Raw genomic sequence first — 19,871 nt, forward strand, 5'->3', positions numbered from 1 at the left:
CAGGAAGATAAACTGTAGCTGCTCCTAACCCTGGTATAAAAGGTGTGTAGTTTGTGGCTACCACCACAAACTTCATTATAACAACCTGTTTTCCTTGGGAGCATCAAATCAAACCTACCTACCATTTACCATGTCTACACACTGGGGCTAGGAATGAATTACCACATTTTTATTGCTCCATCAAATAGTGCAATGCTTGCTTAAATTTCTTTTTTTTTTTTAGTTGAAGAATTTTACTTAAGAACTGCAGGCGTTGTCCATTATATGCAAATCAAAAACTCATTATTATGCTGTTGTTAGGCTCCTAATCAGATGTGTTCATCTGAGGAGAAAAGCCACGTGCATGGCTAAAGATAAGGTCTAAAATCTAAAAGTTCCTTAAAAAATGCCAGAATTGCAAACACATTAAGTACTCAACAGTAGTCCTGAGGGATTTTTGTACTATATTTATTTTTTAAAAAAACAACAAACACACACCAGAAACAAAATGGAACAAAACAGCAGCAACAAAACAAAGAAACTGATTTACATGATAACTTCTATTTCTGAATCAAAACACAAGTTTAAAGGCTGTATAAAGGTACAAAGGCACCCATTTCTCTCTGTATGGCCTTTTTAGGAGTTATCAAGTTTGGTCTTTTTGTCGTCACATTTCCCTTTCAAGCTTTCATGGGGCACAGGGTAAAAGGCTTTTCTAAAGCAGAGACAGAATAATGTCTAACCATGTCAGTTGACTGGTAAGACTCTGACAGATGTCACATATAAATTAGCAGGTATGAGATCAAAATTAGGAAGAAAAAAATGTCAAGATATTCTTGTTGAAGTAATTACAAAGCACATTATAGCCAGAACTTACCTGTCAGTACATTACCTCACGTAAGTTTCCCGTCAAGAGAGACTTTGCTGTACACTTTGCACATTTGCATTTTGGTCTACTTTGAGTTACGAGGGAAGTAAATGCCAGATGAGGGATATCATGGGAAAATAGTTAGACAATATGTCTCTACTCTCTTATTCTTCAGGTTGTATCTGGATTATCTTCTTTCTCTCGACTTGTTGATATGAGATAGAGCAACCTGTGAAGTAAGTAAATTTTGCCCTAAAAACCAGACCTTCTCAGAAAAGTTTGCATAACTGCATTGCTGATTAGACAAGTGTGTACATCTTAAAGAACTTGATATTTATTTAAACAACGAAAATAAACTTTTCATAAAAAATGTTTATGGGCTAATTTCAGTTTTCCTAGCATCCTAGAAGCAGCTGTTGCTGTTTGTGTCACCACATTACTGTTAACAGCATAAACAAGAAGTAACTCTTCTGGCCACGGCCTGAAGCTGTGGTAAATACATTTTATAAACAAGCAGGACAAAACCCGATGTGTAGTTTAAGGTGCTAACCTGTCATGGAATGCATTTCTACAACCTTATTTTTGATCCTTCACCATATGCAGAGTCTTTACCATCAGAAATCTTCAGTTAAGCAATATTTTACCACTACAACAATGAAGGCAATCAGCTGTTCTCACAGCTCTTTTGCAACCTGAAAGAAGAGGATTTATGATGACAATTCAGCTGACAAGGAGACACTGCTGGCAGGAACAAGTGTGCCATCATGTTACTTTCCAGCTGGGCTCCACAGACAGTGACGCTACTGTACTTTGTCATGTGTATAAGGTGCCAATGACGTTTCCGATTCAACTGTTCAACCTGAGTAAAAAAGCTGATGGAGGATTTCAGCTTTCCTGTTATCCAATTTGTTATTGAAACATCTTTTGTGCTATTACTGTTTCTTGTTTCGTGCCTAGAAATAGCTGTTAGTCTGATAAATCTTCTGTAATTACTAACAAATGGCCCAGTTACGAGAGCTCTTAGCTTACTGTATTCAGATGGGAGCAAAGCACGGTATCTCTATATTTAGATTTTGCTGTGAGCACACTGGTACTGCATATGACATATTTGTATATATTTGAGACTTTTTTAGATAAAGATATATATTGCCTTCACATTGCTTTCTCCTCCATCTTCGCCACCGGATTTTTTCTTTTTTTCTGCACGTGGTCCCTCAGTCAGTTACAGCAAGAAGCAAAAGTCTTTCACCTTTCGTGGACAAAGTAAGGTAGCAGAACCTGGAGCAGAAGTAATTGTTGTAAAAAATCAGCTTTAATTTTTTTCAAAGGGAAAATCTATCAACTGCATTGGGTAAACAAAAAAAAAACCCTCACTGTCTTATCATGCCTATAACAGAACCTCAGTGCTAGAGAAGTTTCCAGAGGTCATCTAGTCTGTCCTGAAGCTGGATTATTTTATACCTAAATTACTTGCATTTCTGAAGACTGAGCAAAAGAGTTTATAAAGCTATTTTTGATTCCAAAATATTCCCCCTTTTTTTCTTCTTCCATGTTACTACTTTTTTCTCTAACCTGCTCCCTGAAAAACAGAACTTGCCTTTCAGAGGTGATGAGGAGATTCAATCTAACTACTAAACATACTTTTGGCACTCCCACTGCCTCTTGTGTTTTTTGTCTGGAGTTGGGGGAGCAGCTTGGGGTGGTGATAAGGAAGACAGCCAGGGGCAGATAATTGGATATACAAAAAAATCAAAATTTCTGTTAAAATAGAGCAGTCTAGACACAAAATTTGCTTCTTTTTTGCAGAAATGAAATTAAACTTCTCAAGGAAAAATACAAATTTTATTTACAGACCTGAAAGCTACCAGTTTTCTCTCATAAAGCTGATAGGGAGAGAGGCAGCATGGGAGAGAAAAAGATTTTTCCTTATTTTTCACCATCCCAGTCAAAAAACAGCCAGCAAAGTTGCCTGTGTTTAGATCAGCTTTAACACTGCCACATGCAACTACATAAGAGGCTTTGTCCACACTACCTTAGAAATACATATGAAGCCTCCATAGCTTTCCTCAGCAATATGCAGCCATCACATCGTTCATCACAACACAAACAGAAAGCAGGACCGGCTTTGGAGAAGAATCAAACCAGCAGAAACATTTCTGCATAGACAGGCTGCTGCAGATAAACCCAATTTTGTCAGTTCTGCAAACCAGGCATCCTCATAGCTGCTAAAGAAGATGGATCTCTCCTCATTTTTTGTTACAGAAGAACCAGCTGTTGAAATTCAGCCTATGCCAGTCCAGCCCATGTGCTCAACACTCACTGCAGAAGGGCAGACACAGTGAAATACAGAGAGGGAAAATGGGATTCACACAGGCCATCCTTTGAAAAATAGAGGGTAAGGATAAAAATTTTTGTATGTCACTCAGCCTCAAAGAAAGGCAGAATCTGCTTCTGATCCTTTACGTATCACTATTGTCATACCGGTTATTATGTTCTTTGAGAGGTTTTGCTGCCTGTGCATCCCCAGACTAAAGCAAATCCTCAACAAATGGCACTTGTTATCTGAGGTCCAGAAAGCACCTAAGCTTGGAAGAGAGCACAACAAAGGCAAGCAGGCTTGTCTCTGTTTGCCTTCCCAAGACTATCAATATGTCTTACCAGCATCAGTAGGGTCCTTCATTCACAGTAAGTACTATTTGTGGAATGCCACTCAGAGCTCTGAGCCCTGAGCAGCCTCTTCCCCAGCTCCTCCTTTGGGCTCTGGCTACCACCCAGCATCTCACCTGAGGTGTACAGCAAACGTCCCCAGAGAGGTGACCCCCCCACTCCCAGGAGACTCTGAAGAGCCAGTTGGCTCCACAGAATGACAGTCCAACCTTTTTCCTAGAAAGATGACACTGAGTACATTACCCCAGTAAGACAAACCCAGACGGCTCTCCCTGGAGATGATGTTCCTGAAAGCACCACCTCAAACAACAGTGAATGGCTTTGCACAAGGTGTCATACAGAGGGTCCAGAGGCTTAACGTGCAGATAAATGTGCTACTATAAAATCACAATTAGGTCTCCTGTACATTGAATTAACTCTTCCCACCTCCAGGCAGCTGAGTCTAATAGCTCCTAAACAACAAATGGGATTTACTTCATCTTTTAGTTCAGCTTGTTTTTGAAGCTATAAGGCTACTTCACAAGTATTTGTGGAAACAACATGTTGCTTGCTGTAACAGAGCACTTTTAAAGTTCATTTAAAATTAGCCTGGGTCTTTGCAAAACTATACATGCTACCAGTACCAGAGCTTTCTTTCTTTTTCTCTTGTCTCTCTTTTCTTTCAGAAACGCTGAGGCTTTAAAAAAAATTTTAATTCTAAAATATACAAACCATTTTGTAAGCCAAACTCAATATATTTTCTTCTCCCCCTCCCAATGAATTTAGCCCCTATCAGATAAGAAAGGCTCTCTGAAAAGAGTGCTATCTTCTAGCCTGAGCAATTAATCATCTTAGTAACACAGCAGACTGCAGAAAAAGTCAGAAAATACACTTCATGAAAGTAAATCTCTGGTCTCCTCTGTCTCTCTTTAGAAAATAAAGAAAAAATCTAAAAATAAAAATAAAAAAGCAAACCCCAAACTGATGAACTCTGAAACAATGCATCTTCAAAGTTTTGCTAACTGGAAAAACATACTGGATGATTTGTAAATCTGTTCTGTAAGCAGAAGGATGAACTGCTAATGGCAAGTCAGAGTTTGCACATCAATTTCTTAAAAAAATATGTTGAGTAAGACCATATTTTTGACCTAATACACTTGCATAAACATATCACTATTGCTTGAATTCAAACTGAATACTGAAAAGCATATTTAAAAGATAAAAATAATCAATAAATCGCACCAGCAACAAGAAAAAAAATAAGAAGCCAATCTCTCTTCTCAATATTATAGTTGCACTGTGCAAGCTAACTGGAATAAGCTGTTTGCTAAAAGGCTGTTCAGAGAAGACCATTGTCAGTACTTAATAGCTGACATGGACCATTGAGTAGGCAAAGCATCTATGTTCTGCAGAGTGAAAACTGCTTACCTGGGACAGATCTATTAGGCTGTGCAGCTTCATTGATAGGAGCAGAATTATAGACATGACAGTACCTCTGAGGATATTAGATAATAGAGCAATGAGAGTAAAAGATTACTGTAGTAAATGATAGACTGTTAAGGCCTGGAAAGTCTATTATTTTTTCCACTCCTGATTCCTTAGCATTGTCATTGCACTGCTAATTACCTAATTAAAGGAGCTGTGTGATATTACCAGCACATCTATTTCTTGTGGAAAGCTAAGAAGACTCAAGATTAAGAATACATGGTCTCTTGCCACCATTGGAACAATAACAAAAGCAACATTAGCAAAATAAATAACATGCTTTTTGTTAAAAAGTCCCTAAATTTTCCAGGAACATCAGGTTCATAACCTGCTAACAAAGAGAGCACTTGTGAGTTACCCCCAGCCTCAGAACACCAAGCAAACACTATGCACAGTGAAATACAAAGGTTACAAACCCACTGCAGGATGAGAGGAGCTAACATTTTGTAGGGAAACGGGCAATTCACCTGTCATTCTAGGTATTACATACCATGATTCACTGCATATAGATGCAAGTTTTACTTAGAAGCCTGCAGACAACTGTCAGGAAAGTCTTGGTGTTGCTTGATTTGCTGAAAGGCTTGAGGTGCAGGCAGCATTTTCAATGTTCATCAGAAGCCAAGGATCCTGGAAGCAAGATTTGTTCACAAGTATATCATGGCAGCACAATTTGGTCCTTGACTTGGACTTTAAACACAATACCTTTATTAACTGGAGAGCCAGGTGAGACAGCGCCACGCAGAGAAAGCATGAAAAGCTTTCTGTTTTGAACCTTTTCTTTCTAGCAGCGTGAGCGGGTGAAAAAGCAGAGTGATTCTTCCAATGTAGCTCAACCTTCCAAAAAAAAAAAACACAAAAAACCCACAAAAACTAAAAAAAACTCAGAGCAGTAGTTTTACAAGTACATTTACCTAGATACTTTGTGACAAAATGACCAATATCGGTTTATCCCTTAAGCTTGGACTAATTCATCATATTCCATTACTATCAAATGGCTTAAATTTAGGAGCTCAATAAGCAGCATCTTAAAAGAATATATCTCCTTTTCAAAGGAAAAGAAGTAATTATGTATTTCTAGAGAGCAAAGCGTGCGATACAGGTGCCTCACCAGGAGCATAAAATTGACCAATGCCACTGTTCTAATTGCTTTTGAAAGTCCTGGCTTTAGTGCTGAACAAAACAACCCATCAGGACAACTGCACATGTTCATTTAGCCAAACAAAAAAAATCCACATTTTACCTCCTACTGTTACCTTCTATTCCAAATTTTTTCTCTTGCCTTGTCTAAAGCCCTTCCAAAACATAGTCAATGCTACCCACAGAGCTATTCAAAGAAACAAACGAACAGTAGTGGGACAGCTATTGATTCCTTCTTTAAAATTCTTAGATTGAGAACTGAAAAATGCTTTTTACTTTGATTGCTCCATGGCCAATACCGTGTTTCACAGGCTAAAGGACTGATGCAAGTCATCATAAAATATTTCCTTGAATTTCTTAAATACTGTGAAGTTTTTCATTGTGTTATGAAAAAGTCATTAATTTGAGTACATATCCATTTGAATAAATGGCCAATTCACACCTGAGAACTATACTTCCAATTTTATACAGATTCAGAAGTGTATATTACCTTTATTTATGTCAAAGCTTTAAAGAAAATCCTTCCAAAAACTTCAGTTTAATGATGTTCATTATTACCATCACTAACAAAATCAGAATCTGGAATTCTGACAATGTTTTAGCACTTCACAGTGCCCCCTAATATTTTTTAAATATATTGCAGCAAATGATCCTTCACACCAAATGTTTCCAAGCACAGCCTCTAAAAGTCTCATTAAAAATCTGTAGCTTACCAATTTAGCCATGCTGAAGAATGTTTTTACAGCAATTTTTCACAGTATCTCCAAGGAACATAGTATTTCTCAGAAGAAATTCAAATTAACCATAGTCTCTTAGTCCTTAAAGTATGGGGACCTCTAATTTAAAAGACAACCAAGTTGCAGCATGCTATTGTCTTGAAAAGATTCAGCTTCAGGTGATTTTAGAAAGCTCCAAAAAGTTTTGTCCAAGCGTGAAGGACTAAATTTGTCATAGTATTAGTCTGAACTATATAAAGGGCATTTAACCTAACAGCGCATTACACCATTGAGCGGAATAACTGCAAATTTACTTCCAAACTCCTCATTTTGAATATTATAGTGGTTATAGTTTCTTCTGAATTCTACTGTTGAGATCACTAGGTTGCAACATTTAATGTTTTCGTCTCTGACAGTAAATCAAATCAACCAGTTCCCTTCACAGAATTCCAAATTTGTTCATCCATGCAGGATTCCACGGTATATTTTTACTGACTGCACCATCTAGTGGCAAAATCTTACAAGTGTTTTCAATCGATTACCCCTACATATAAATTCCAATACTTCTGTGCTTGTCAATCACCCAACAACCCTCGAAAGATCACACGCAATTTCTGTGAATTTCACAAGAGGCAATAAGAAAAAAGAAATCCATTTTCAGACCTAAATTAGCTATTAGTGCACTTTCATCTCAACTGGAAAAGGCTACTTAAATCAAAGAAAGTCTGCCATTGTTTAATGGCTATAAATTGGAGAGGGGCAGATTTAGACTAGACATAAGAAGGAATTTCTTCACAGTGAGGGTGGTGGGCACTGGCACAGGTTGCCCAGGGAAGTTGTGGATGCTCCATCCCTGGAGGTGTTCAAGGTCAAGTTGGATGTTGCCTTGAGCACCCTGATCTAGTGGGAGGTGTCCCTGCCCATGGCAGAGGGGTTGGAATTAGATGATCTTTAAGGTCCCTTCCAACCCAAACCATTCCATGATTCTATGAAATCACTGTCTTAGTTCAACTATCAAAATAGTTTTAGTAGTGATTCCTCTCCTCTTCCTTAAAAAGGAAAACAAACAAAAAAAAAATAAATCCAGAAGACACCTAAATATTTCTACGGATCTGGTTAGTGTAATATGCTGGTTGGATATGTGACATACGCCATAAAAGCAGGACCACTAAACTTTGAAAAAGAACTGCATAAGAAAACAAAAGTAGATGATGTGCATAGTAACTAGGATAGACAGAAAATAATGCTATTCTTATTTTTACTTTTTCATGCATTTAAAGCTTACAACTCATATCAAAGCAGGCAAAGTGAAAACAAGCAAATAAGTCATCTGTGTACCATCTAGCCTATAAACATCAACTAGTATTTACGTTACATCAGTAACATCAGGAGCTGACTACTGGACCATCACAGCAGTTACAGATCACTGGTAGACTTTCCTCGAATGAAACACTATTCATTTCCTAGTTTGCAGTATTTAAAAAAAAGTTTTGTAACACACACTGGATCTGCCTTAAGCTGTATAGCAACAGGAACAGCCAAAAAAAACTACAGTTCATTTTCAGAAACAGTCACTGAATACAGTAAGTTTCTCCTTTCATTTTTATCAGGTCATTTACATCCACTTCTGTTTTTTCCTATGTTTTACTGGGCTCAAAGTCTTTTCCTACTCTTGCCTGCTATGCCCCTGCCATTCTTCACTGGAAAGAAAGAAATCAAACATTGAATCAGTTCTCTATGTGCTTCTCTGACACATCACACGATGCCATCACTTCATCACTGCTGACAGGAAGAGACATTTGTCCAAAAGAGACACGTTTGGAAACATAAGGTGAAGCTTCTCAAAATACAAAACCCCATTATGCAACTTATGATACATTATTAGAAAGCAATCCTGAATCTATTTTGCATATATCTAAGAGTCTGTTTTCTAATTTCAAGAGAGCAAAAGATATGATTTAACCGGATAGTGCCATAAGAAGTATTAATTTTTTAAGTACAAGAATAAATACAATGATTTATTGATTCAGTAAAATGCAGGGTAGTATTCAATATCATTTTGATAGTCTTCACAAACTGCCAACTAGAAACACCTTTAGGCAGTATAAATTATCAAGTATACAAAACCATTGAGGAAACTACTTCTCAGTTTCCAGTAGAGATGCACACCATAACTGTCTAAGTCTGTAACAAAGGAAGGCTTGATGGGGTTCACTACTCCCCTGCTTTTGAGCTTTGTTTTCCATATGATACGAAGCTGGAATAAGAGCTATCCTGGGTTCCAGGCAAGCCCTTCATCTGAAAGAGTCTGGGTCAGAGATCACAGAGCGCACCGCAGGACAAGGGTGTTGTGCTGTTGCATTGTGGCCTGAGGATGTGCAGGGAGGAGAACATCGACACACCACACACCACCCAGAAAGATTACCCAGTTATTTGGTGACATACAAGAAGTGCTGGCTTCTGAAGGATAGTGTGTTGCATCACAACCTTGCTAGGTACCTAAAGCAAGCTCTATGAACACTTTCTCACTCTCCCGCAAAGCAACTGTACCAGCAGTTGATCACAGGGGCCATAACTTTGCTGGTGTTGAAGGGCCAAAACATCACCATCATATGCAAATGGAAAGAGAAGTTAGTCCAGCCCATCCCTAAGAGCTCAAACTAAATCATGGCTGCATCTTTCTCAAAGTTTTCACCATTTATCTAATCAAAACACAAGGTTAGATATTACTGGCCCTGTTCAGAAAGGCAACATCTATATACTTCAAGATCTACATTACAAATGGACTCTTTTTATCCCAGAACAAGGGACTAAATAGTCTTCCTACACACACCAATTGCCACTTAATTACCATGAGATCTACTCCAACCCACACAAGAATCTATTTGTATCCTCACTGCAGTTTTGGCAGTACATCAATTACTTTGACAACCCTCACAACTGAAAGAATACTTATAAACCTTGATCTAAAGATGAAATACTGCTTTCAATAGCTTAAAATACCATCAGATAAGCAAACATGCCAGCCATATTAGAGCACTTTGCTGTTCTATTATGTTCTAGGGGAGCCATCTCCTCCATTTTACTTCTGTCTTTATGATAGTTTGCAGCAATACACCAGGGAATACAAAGACCTCAAAACCTGCCATGGACTCCCCATGTCAGCCATGTTAACTATTTACTCCAAATGACTTTTATTCAAATGTAGCAGCTTGCAAACATTTACTGTCCATTCCTTAGGTGAAGGTAAAATGGTGATTTTCTCTTCTGCACTGTTTTAAAGGGCAGACAATTGCAGATAGATAATCGTAGCCTACAGCCTATCATCACTCCAGAAGAACACCTTGCTGACCTATAAAGAGACAGGAATCAGTGCCAGAAAGATGCCACCTTATGAATTTAAAAGGCTCCAGGGAGAAGAAAAGAATACATTACATACCTCTCCATTTTTACTTCTTTCTATTAGAGATTATTTCTGATGGTTCTTCAGATTGAAAGACCCAGTAACTGAATAAATCTTCTTTTTTGTGCTACACATCCTTGCTCCTCTTATCTGTACAGCTCAGCAATTTGTTCCCCTGCAAAACGTAATGCTGTCTTTAAGGACTCTTGGAAGTTATATGTGGCCAACTACACATCCATCTAGTGATGAATCCAGGTATTTCAACAATGGAGCTCAGAATTTGGCTTCATAGCTTCTCCCCACTGATACAGTTCCCAAACTTTCCGAAATTATCCATAGTAGAGTCAAAGAGGCTGTTCTACCCCAGCCACGGTCTCACAGGTCCTACTACTCTGAAAAGGCTCTTCTTGTTGTAAGGAATGGCAAACCTTCAGAGCACAGCGACACTCAGCTCTTCAACACTATCAATTTTGGGAACAATTATCAAAGTCTGAGTCTTTTTCTGTTGTCAGCTCTACATCTGCACCAACAACAACTGGTCTTTCTTTTGCCTGAGGTCTTCAACTGCCTCCCTGCTCTCCCGCTTTCCATACCGCCAGAGCTTTCTCTCCCTACAAAGCATGCCTGCCTAGAATACATCAAAGCTAACTGGAATGTGTAAAAATCAGCCGGTCAACCAGAACTGAGGATTGCAGAAAGTGGAAATTTTCTCTCAGTATTAAAAATTCTCTGACATATTAAAACATTTGAACAGCCTAATTTGGAAGGCAGGCGAACATAGTTCCTGCAAAACAGCATTTCCTTGATTTTCAAGAAATTGTGAAGGATTTTAAAAACAAATACAAATCAAAAAAGATTTATCCTTCTTTCTTTTGATATTGCACCTCGAATACTGTAAAAATGTTAATTATATTACTGATAGTGCAGTAAGATTGGAAATATACCACTTAACACACACTGTGTAGCTAGTAAATAATTAAAGATTAATTAAGAAGAAAAGATAAATGGGATGAAAGAGAGAATGAGAGAAGAGAAGAGAAGAGAAGAGAAGAGAAGAGAAGAGAAGAGAAGAGAAGAGAAGAGAAATATTTACAGCAATTCCTGTGATGCAGGAGTATTTCATTACACTGTTAAAATAAAAAAGAATTTTCATAATGCAATTGTGCCACAGAGTAGGAATAATTTCACCAGAAATTCACAGGCTTGGCTTGCTCCGTTTGAGCAGGCAGAAACAACTTTTATCTCAATGGTCCCTGACACAATATTGCTACACAAAGATAACACCTTCTAAGTTTTTTAATTAGTTCCACATGCAACTCCATACACATTTGTAAATTAAGAATGTGTTTTGCCCTAAAGTCTTGAAAGAAGAAAACATCATTCTGTAAAGTTCATCTCCAAGTACAAGAGACATTAACATCTGCAAGCTCTCTACTGGTCTCAGGAAGCAGACATTCAGTCTTCCTATACATAAAAATCAAGCAATGCAGAAAGTTATAGTAAAAAAAATAGTAGGCCTATCCAGACTTACATAACGTGAAAACATTAGCAGCCATTCATTATTCCCTATAGATGTGTAGATTATTACAACATAATAGATTTGTAGATTATTGCAGTATAATTTCATTAGGATGTGACATTCATCCTGGATGGGTTCCGATTCCTTCTTTGTCTAAAAGGGCTTAGAAAGCTTTCGATAGCTCAGCAACACAGAGGAAGGACTGAACACAGGTGCCAAGGAGCAGGGGGCTGCTCCACAGGGGAAGGCAGGCTGTGACCATGGTTCAAGCAGGGCATTGCCCCACCAGACTGGGGACAGCCCGAGACAACCTGAGCAGAGCCAGAGTGGGGACAGTGCCTGTGGCTGGGGACCATCACACAGCGTGAGGTAAGACCAGGTTCAGGGTCAGTCTGGGATGTTCAGGCAGCAAGTGAGGACTGATAGAGACAGGGCTGCCTGTCTGGCCTGAGCTGTGAACAGAGCTCCTTGCTTAGAGATCCCAGGTGAGTGTGGTCAGGGCAATGAAGACTCTCAAACAGTCATGGCTCTCTGCACTCTGTGGGCCGTGATAATAGGCACTGATTGCAATGGTACAATGCCTTAAGAGTAACCAAAATTTATGGTATTATTTGTCTGTCTTCTGAGGTTCCACTTTGAGCCCAGGGAGGTGGTCGAGTCACCTTCCCTGGAGGTGTTCAAGGAACGGGTTAATGAAGTGCTTAGGGACATGGTTTAAGGGAGTGTTAGGAACGGTTGGACTTGATGATCCAGTGTGTCCTTTCCAACCTGGTGATTCTATGATTCGCCTTCCTCAGTGTAAGTGCCTTAGTTAGCCTTGTCTCTTTACTCCGAGATACACACAGTAGCTATTGTTTACACCAAACTGTTTTCCATTTTCCTGCAAGAAAGGAACACTCCTCCCAGGACTATCTGCTTGCCTTTCCTGGTATGAATAGTTTGTGCTCTTCACAGGAAGATGTGGAAAAACAAGGGCACCTCACTTCAACCTCAATTGCAGGGCTTTTTCTTCCTTAGCTATAGTCACTGCCTTATCTGTGATCAAAATATTCAAGTCATAACAATTAGTGATGGTCCTCTGTGGTTAGTCACCATTTTCATCTCTACCCTGTGGTCCTACTGACACCTTCACCCTGGACATGCTGCAAAGCTATAGGACAGCAGCCAGACATCTATTTTAGTTGGGATAGCTACCATCCCATATTCCAGAAAGACAGCCCCAAAACTGCCTTGATCCTAATCGGCATCAAGTAGAATGACGCAATCCTCTGTTCTACACTACAGGAAGAGCACAAGGAAGACACATTTTTTTCTTAAAATATTTAGAACAAGTAATAATATATACTCCAGAGCATTTGACACTGAATTGTATTTAAATAACGCCATATATATTGAATCCAGAAACACAAAGGATAAATAAAAGACACTTGGAAGGGAAACACATCTTTCAGAGGGATAGTTAAATAAACCCTTATATCATCCCATATTATTGTTCTTTTAAAAAATACCTCACTTCTCTGTCATAATGGCAGTATCAAAAAGTACTTCATGAAGGTAAAGTGATATACTTCTATTCTACCAGCCATAACTATTTTTCATTTGTTAAAGTAGAATTCATCGGTGACGATGGTGAGCAGAGGTGCTTGCAGATGTTGCAGATACTTCCCAGTTCAACTAAGGAGTTTCTACAGGAGAGAACTCAGTAGGCAAGTACTGTGTAACCACACAAAATCATGGATATGTGTACATATGATTTGTATACAATGCCAACACAGTCTGGCAAATACAGCAAAATATTTTAAACACATCAGGAGGGGGAATAAAGGAGTACTTTGGGTTGAAAACTAATATTTGAGTTCCTGATGTCCAAGAATTTTGAATAAAATCTTGTTTAAACAACACCTGCCTAATATTCATCTTCTTGACCAACTGGGGACCAAGTCGTATAAGGATCTAAAAGCAAAAGTTAACTGCAAATTCAAGGGCATAAAGAGCAACTTCTTCACCTATATAGAAACCAGACTTCCTAGAATTTTTATTTCACAATACTAAAAATATTTTAAGAACTTTTATGTCATCGTGTGAAATAATTACTTGGTGTATTTCAAAAACGAGCTGATATTCAGGGAGATTAGCCCAGCCCGGTCAACTGTAAGAATCACATGCTGCTTCATCTTATTCAGCATCTGTGCCTTTATTTTGAGCACAACTCTAACTGTATCAGCCATGTAAATCTGGAATAAATCCAGTAAAGTTAATGAACACTATTCAGATTTTTACCAGTTTGAGAGTAGTTTGGGCCTCCAGTAGACAAATGGACTACAGGCTGTGAAACAGGCATATTGAGAATGAGAAAGTCCATTTGTTTAAGGATAAGGATGAAAATAAACATGAACATCTGCCTAGTCCATCTAAACAAGGCAAGGTTCCAACTGGAAAGAGTTGCACAAATGTATTATAGAGCATATGAAAGCACTAAAGGCTGCAGAGATGGCTCTACTTTAGATGTTTCCTGAACTGTAGGGTCTAAAAAACTGGAGCCTATTGGCAAAACAGAATCTTCAACTCTATGGTTATCTGAGTTTTGAGAAGTTCTTTTTTTTCTCTCTTTCCTCCTCCTACTTAAGTAAATCAAAAGAAATGAACTTAAACAAGGCATACCTAGTTGGGTGAGTGGCATGCATGGATGGTAAAAATTGTCCTGGACTGTCAATTGCATTCAGCTCTATTTTTCTTTGAGTACATATACACGTATTTATAAGTGTGTATTATCCCATACATACATATCCCATATATATATATATATGTAAGGTTCCATTTTTTTTATGAGGACTTCACAGCAGACTTAATGTTATTTAACACCCACAGCCCACAGAGATCCTGGTACCTAGCTAGAGTTCCTAAACAAGTGGATAGTAAAATACATCTATACAAGAAGTTTTCAGAGTTAGCAACCTATTTTAACATTTTTGCTATTGTATTCAGAGCTGTCCATATATTCCTACCATCCTCTTCAGTTAGGTAAATGCAGTAGCAGAAAACTGCTTTCCAGCAGGACTATTATAGTAGCAGCTGCTTCAATTTTCAGTTTGTATAGAAATTTTAAACAGCAGTAGTTGATATATGTTTTTAGTGATAACTAGTGAAAAGCCTTGAGCTCAAAAATCTCCAAAGAAAAAATCTCCTGTGCCCTATTAAGTGATTTTACAGCAGAAACAGAATTACTCACATGAAGTGCAAGCATTGCCAGTTCTAACATGCAGTCTTACGTCCTCATCCTTCCATCCCTAAGACTGCTTGCTCTCTGCCATCTTAGCCTGTTTTAATTCAGAGAAATACAGCAGCAACTCACTTCAGTTATGATCCACAAGTATTGTCTCACAAATGATCCACACCCACTCTGTAAAACCAGACTGGAATAGTAATTAGCAGTAGTTTTAACAGTCTCTCAAAAATCCACATTACAGGATAAGAAGCCTATTTAGCACAGTGGTTTTCCTTTGAAGTTGAAGTAGCCTCTGCAGGAAGTAACGGTGCTGTCTGGTCATCTCAGCAGCTTAAAATAACCTGAATCTGTGTCTGCACATGAAAACTAAAAACAGATGACATTTCTGTGAACTTTCAACTACCCCATTAAGCAAGCATCAAACCCTTGTAAAAACAGTGCTCAGCTCTATTTGCAGTAAAATAGTGCCAAAACTGGATAGTGCTTTGAGAAGGAGATGCCCTACAAACCAGCGCACATCATTGGGTACCAGTACAAATGGCTAGCATTCACACCCAGTATAGTGGTAACAGTGCTCCTGGAGTGACTCCGGGACATTCGTTCTGGGCACAATACAGAACTGCAGCAGTCTGTCACAGGAGCTCTGGTTATAGACTATGTTTCGAAGCGATCTCACCTTCCTGCAGATATGCCTTTTCACATTATGACAGAGAAAGGAAGAACAACATCATGCAGTAATGGATGCACGAACTCTTCTACAGCAGGAGAAAAAGCAGGTGGGGAGCAGTAAACCTGCTTTGGTAAGGAGCACACAGTGCAGTTTGGTCACTAAGTCACAGGTGGCTGTTCTCTCCCAGCAAATCCTGGGACACTACACATTGAGCAACACAAATTCTCCTGAGATTTAGGAAGACGAGAAATAGCAAAGTAAGCATAGGAACATACTGCAATATCTAAGCGTGGTGAGCAGTATCCTTTCCTTTTATTCATTGAATCATTAATTCAGGTATCTTCAGTACGCATGAGCAATGCACAAGGAGCAGAAGCAGAGTACAAGAAACACACAAATTTTTTCTGATAAATATTGTCAAATTTCAAATAATATATTTGAAATACCAGTGATCTCAGGGTAATGCAGCTCATTGAATTAATTGCTAGACATCTGAATGTTTCAGAATGTATTAAGAAAGCAAGAGACTGTCACACTAACTCAATAAGCTTTGGAACAAGTCCCAAAATCATTAATACTGAGGAAATCTACCCACGCTCAGACATTCCTATTCAATTACTCAGAATTCAGAAGCTGCATCAAGAAAAAAAATATATCTCCAGCAGCAAAACTCAACGCTTGTTTTGCTCTGCTATCCATGCTGTACTTGTTTAGTTTGCCGAGTAACAAATGCAGCATTTTGGCTCATTCAATACAGCAAGATCTGTAAGCCAGAGTGATCCTCATAGACGTTTTTCAGCAAAAGCTATGAGTTCTTTAAAAAAACAAATGCAGATAGACAGTAATGCCTCCCAACAAGAAAGCATCAAGGTTGTGCACTGAAGGAAAAATGGATGCATAAGGAAAGATTAATTTTATGTGCTTGCAGTGCCTTCTGCAGGTATCATAGATTTGAACATCGAAACTCTATTGGAAGCAAGTTTGACGAAGTCATGAGAAGACAAAAGGGAGCCCTAAACCAAGTACTATTATCTGTTGACAAAATGGATAATAGCTGCTCTGCTGGATGATAGTAAACTAATCAGCACATTAGCAGATCACCTTTCATTTAGAGGATTTTAAGTCAGACATAGGCAAACCATAACCCACACCTCTGTATCAAGCTATACATGCAAACTGTGCATCTCTATACCACATGCATACATGAACACGCACGCTGTCCTTCATTAAATTACAGCTGCTGAAAGTCACCAATACAGCACACCCTTTTCTTGCGTATCAAATGCAAACTTTCTTAAATGGTTGCCAGATTCACCCTGTGTTCACTCAGCAGGATGTAAGCCTTGCTATTTAAATGAGTTTGAGTGAGTCAGAAAAGCATCTGTCCAGTTACAGTGCTGCTCCAAAAATAGTACAGTGCTTATTCCCAAACACTTCAACAAGAGATGAGCCAGGTACCTTCCAATTCTTAGCCAAGAAACTATCTGCATCAAGAAGCCATACTAATTGATATTTACCATATTCAATTCATTCCAGCTGCAGGTAGACACAGACCAAACCAACAAGAGCATTCCATCAAGTAGCACCATTTTCTGACTCCGACAGAGCCCCAGGACCACAATACTAACAGGTGGCTATGAAGGTCAGCAAAGGAAGGCATGTATTTACTGTATTAGTTCATCTCTAAAGGCCTAATTTAAGCTCACTTGTCTAGGACATGGTTACATTCATGTCTTCTCAGTTCTTTCTACTAAATTAGATACAGTTCTTCTCTTTCCCCATAAAAGTATCACAAATGCAGTGTTCTAACACTACAAAATTCTCCCACATTGGTGTGAACAAGTCAGATAAGGTCAAGTTACAGACCACTAAATTTTTATTCTCTTAATTTCTTAATTCAGTCTTTAAAAGCCTGTGAATATATTTAGATATTTGACCAAGAACTTCTGACATTTGAGAAGCAGACTGGCCAGAGGAAACACTGAAAAGGAAGTCACTGAACATGACATTGAAAAAAAAATTTTCAAAACTACATTACTGCAAGTCAGTATTAATGGATGAAACAATCTACAAAGGTTAATAAAATACTAAGCTCTCCCATGAAGTAAGCCCACATGAAGACAACAGATGTGAGCGCATACTAGGGTATTGTCACGCCTGGGAATTGACAGATTTGTCCAAGATCATATGACCTCTCCTACTTTAGCCTGATGTCAAGTTACTTCTGTATCTAGATTGTGATAGGAGGCACCATTCCTTTGTACAAATGGTGTTGGACAACTTTTGCTCAAATTGCCCACCACTAAACCTTGGGTGGTTTGCTACCCCGCCTTCTGAACTCCATCAGAACACTGGGACTAGAAATCAAAATTTTGATCCTAAAACTGTCAACACAGCTTTCAATAGTCAACCATCTGATCTCTTCACAGGCCTTTCAGCTTTCTGTTTTCAACGGCCTTCAAACAGCAGAAGCAGTAAGGAAAAAACCAATTTTGTAAGAGGTCTCTCTCAGAGAAGGAAGCTGAGTGACCCTCAGCCTCCAAGACTCGTGCCAGGACACCAGCCATTGAGGCATCCTTCCTCTCTATGTTCCCCCATGCTGAAAACTCTAGCCCTAAAAGAAAGTGTTTCTCTAGTAATTTCTTGCCTTAGATGACTCTATTTCAAAGTGTTATCTTCACACAAAGGAAAACATCATGAAACCACTCAAAAAAAAAAAAAAAAGAAAAATATTATGTTGGCTTCTGCACTTTTCACTCTGAAAATGCATCTGCCTCATCAGGATACTGCCACAGGGTCACACTATGATATAACACTGTAGCCAATGCTGAATGTCACTTAGTCTCTTGGCAATAACAACTGCAAATGCAAAAATAAGCCAACTCTGTGTTGACATTTTGTGTCCAATTCACAAATGTATACAGCTCATTTGATGGACTCATTGTTTGTTTTCTTTCAAAATGAGACTGAAAAAGGGTTGTTTCATTGAGGGAAAGTGGAATTAAAACAAAAATTAGTTCAGCTGACTCGAGGAAAAGGACAGAGGGAAAAAGAGCTTATTCTCAGAGTGTTAAGATTAATTCTCTGTTTTTAAACTTCTTGGCTTATGATTTACACATAACACTAACTCAAAACTCATATCAACGTTCCTGTCAAGTCATACATTTTATGGAAGCAAGTAGGTATTTAATATCATGCTTACTGCCATTGCCAGAGTAAACTGATTAAAAGTCATTTGGTGTCATGGCAGTCCTTAAAGTCAAGTTTTGTCTATACTGACACTGGAGAGATTTTGTAAACTTGCATGAGTTCTGAAACCCCATAAGAAAAAAAAGTTCAAACAGAATCTCTTCACCAAAAGCAGGAAAATCTACACCAAAGATTTTTTACTGAAGCTAAACAAGAGCTTGAATTTGAGTATCTCAATATCCAACAACCAGACTTCTGTTTCCATCTCTGTTTACTAAAATCTCTACTCTTCGTGCCTTCCTAATATTGCCTATTAATTGTACTCAGATCAAGTCTAACTCCAACATCTCAGAGGGAAACAGAATTTCTTAGCATCTGTTTTACATAATGCTCCTTTAGCTGGGCTGTGTATAAAAGTAACAGAATATAAGCGCATAGGTATATGCTGGGCACAGAAGAAAAATCCCTAAAGATAACACATTTATTTCATTAGCAGAGACATAAACTTAGAACTAAAACATCAAATACTGATGAAAAAAAAAAAAAGGAAATGCTGCTGAAGGACGTTTCTGACAGCACAGCACTTAAGTTCTGTCTAATCAGCAGCCAACAGTAACTGTGAAACCTCATGTCTTTCATCAGCCTGTAATTACAGTCAGCCCAAAAACCACAAAAATGTTTTGAACATGATTCTCCCTGGTGTCAGTTTGCTGAGGGCAGTGGTCATATAGCTCTTATATATCACTGTAGTCTCTATTGTATGGTATATTTCCAATTTATTAACACAATGGTCTGTGGGGAATAGAAGTGTTGTGTAAAAGTAAAGATGCAATGAAAATTATTTGTTGGAAACACAAATTGTATTTCAAATTATGTGTTTAATTTTATTTATTTAAATAGAAAAAATCTACCTTAGAGATACAGTTTTGAAAAGGATAAGCTGATATAGAAAAAAGAAAAATTTTATATAAGCTTTCCGTCACCCCTACAGTCACTCTAACACATTAACACTCCCCCCACCAGCTCCTACAGT

General features: G+C 38.4%; 1 long non-coding RNA gene across 1 annotated transcript; it reads right to left on the reverse strand.

The window, feature by feature from the left end:
• Positions 1 to 1,681: 1,681 nt before the first annotated feature.
• On the reverse strand, positions 1,682 to 5,813 carry LOC128851484 (uncharacterized). Its single transcript, XR_008448857.1, has 3 exons — positions 5,681 to 5,813; positions 5,469 to 5,605; positions 1,682 to 2,125 (listed from the first exon to the last, which is right to left on the reverse strand). It is a non-coding gene; the product is annotated as an uncharacterized LOC128851484 (long non-coding RNA).
• Positions 5,814 to 19,871: the final 14,058 nt, after the last annotated feature.

The sequence above is a fragment of the Cuculus canorus genome, chromosome 2, assembly GCF_017976375.1.
Source record: "Cuculus canorus isolate bCucCan1 chromosome 2, bCucCan1.pri, whole genome shotgun sequence".
Lineage (NCBI taxonomy): Eukaryota > Metazoa > Chordata > Aves > Cuculiformes > Cuculidae > Cuculus > Cuculus canorus.